The sequence below is a fragment of the Chrysochloris asiatica genome, unplaced genomic scaffold (genome assembly GCF_000296735.1).
Source record: "Chrysochloris asiatica unplaced genomic scaffold, ChrAsi1.0 scaffold00096, whole genome shotgun sequence".
NCBI lineage: Eukaryota > Metazoa > Chordata > Mammalia > Afrosoricida > Chrysochloridae > Chrysochloris > Chrysochloris asiatica.
Genome location: NW_006408614.1, coordinates 349,467 through 351,888, shown reverse-complemented (window position 1 = coordinate 351,888; position 2,422 = coordinate 349,467). Strand labels below are relative to the sequence as shown.

General features: G+C 40.6%; 1 pseudogene; it reads right to left on the bottom strand.

The window, feature by feature from the left end:
- Window positions 1-1,112: 1,112 nt before the first annotated feature.
- Window positions 1,113-1,588, bottom strand: LOC102824233 (annotated as a pseudogene).
- Window positions 1,589-2,422: the final 834 nt, after the last annotated feature.

Here is a 2,422-nt window from a genome sequence, read left to right as displayed (position 1 = left end):
CTCCTTCTTGAAAGTTTGTAAGCCAGTCACTTCTTGCCTTTGTAGCTTCCTTTCCCCCATTTTGGGTAGCCAATGTCTAAGTTGCCCATCCCTGTCAACCCTGTGTAGCGAAGGGGTGGGAATGATCCTTGCTGTAATGATTTGTCCCCACTTTTGAGCTACTACATCCATAAGTATAAATCCAGTTCATCAAATTGTAGTGGATTACTGAGGTCAAATTTTACAAGCGCAGACAACCTCATCATTCTCCCTCAGAGCAGCTAGTGGGTTTGAACTGCTGCCCTTGAGATTAGTAGCCCAACACATAACTCACTACATCACCAGAGTTCCTTTTCTCCCATACAGGTAGATCATAAAAGAGGGAAAGTACTTAGAATGTGATTGTAGAACTATTGGAATGATGTGAGAGAGAAAAGTCAAAGAAAGCCACCACTACCATTTAGGAAATCAAAAAGTACAGATATCATAGCTTTCGGTCCCAGTTATCTTGATTGCCTGCTGATATGGGTAATTCATTGAACAGCTGAAAGCAGCTGGACTTCTTCTACCCACATGTCTACCCTATTTTGCCAGTAGACAATAATGATATCTGAGTCTCTTCTGCTTTCCACATTACACAGAAATGTTTCTCTTTGGCAGAATTTGTCCCAGTGCCCTATGGGCAAAGACTTGTAGGAAATTTAGCTGCAGGCTTCTAGCCCCTGGATCACAGAGGAGAGTTGGAGGGGACAGAGTTGACAAAAGATTACCCAGCTCATTTGTATACTTATTATTCTCTTCCATTCCCTAGTTGCATTCATGTATCTATGCATCATATTCTCCAGAAAGAAATTGCATTCATTAAATGGCATTGTGCCAGTGAGGGTGAGTGGTCTAGGTGGGGACATGTAACTCATTGCTCTATAGTCTATTAAGTTTCTTTGTTTTGTTGTTGTTAGTTGCCATAGGGACAGCTGCTGACTCATGGTGATCCTATTCACAACAAAAGAAAATACTTCTTAGTCCTGAACTTTCCCCATGATCGATTGAGGATTGGACCATTGTGATCCATAGGTTTTTTTGTTTTGTTTTGTTTACAGCTGAATATATATTTTAAAGTCTCATCTGCTAACTTAGTGCTTGCTACCAGCTTGGGGAGCAGAAACTTTTGCAGGCTTCACAATCTTTTGTTTAGGTGCTACCTTTGTGGGAGTCTTAGCAGCAGCCATTGCTGTCTTTTTAGGTGCTTGCTTAGCCTTTTTTGCTTCCTTGGCAGCTCTGATGGCCTGTTCTTGTTGAGCCTTTCTGACTTCAGGTTTCTGATTTCTCTTGGCCATTCTATCAGCAAGTCTATCAAGCACCAGTGATGGTCCTCTGGAATGTGATTGCACGACAGGTTCTTTTCTTTTGAATTTCTTCCCATAGTCCCTTTTTGGGCTTTCTTCTATAGCGGGCAGTCAGTTTATATGACAAGGGTTCCTGTTAGAAAGTAATGTAGACTCAGGTTATGCATTAAGAAACTGAAAAACCTTCCCATAAGTCACAGCATAATGCCTCCCGTATCTGGAGTAGATTTTATACCTGTTGAACTGCACAGTTCCACTTTCATGGCTGCAGCTGCAGGGCAACAGGGAAAATGGGGAAGACTGATTCATAGGGCTTTTATTGACTTACTTTCAGAATTTCTTCTTATTCTGTCAGTTATTTTATTTATTTATTTATTTATTAACTTTTTATTGTAAATTGAATGAAGGTTTACAGAGAAGATCATCAGCTTTACATTCAATAAATTATGCAATTTATTTCATCTCAATGATTTTAATTCCTTCCCTGCAACAACACTTATCGTACTTCCTCCCTGTGGACACACATTTATATCTTACATTTCATAAATGAACAATGCAAAATTTTTTTGATGCACTCATTCAAATCCTCCCTGTGGCCACACATTTATATCTTACATTTCACAAATGAACAATGCAAAAAATTTTTTTTGATGCACTCATTCAAAGAATTTATACTTATTTAAATGTCCAAGTGGCACATAGTGCAAGCCTTACTCAGTTTATGGGCCTAGAGCCCTCCGCTGCTCTGCCCCTCCATGCCACTGTCTCTACTGCCATTGCTTGTCTAGGTCGGGATCTCATGCTCTACTAATACTCTTCAGCATTGTAACAACATGAAAGCTTCTCGAGGTTCCACACGAAAGGCGAGAATTCTAACACAGACCCATTTATGTCTCTCCAGGGTGGTGCTTCAGGTTAATGCACTAGACCACAGGTCAATTGAACTGTAAGGTTAGTGGCTCAAACCCACCAGCTGCTCCTTGGAAACTCTATACAAGGTCACTATAAGTCGGAGCTTCCAGACTCAATGACACTTAACAACAACAACAACGACAACCCTTTGTACTGGTGCAGCACTGTGGGATAAAGCACTTGAC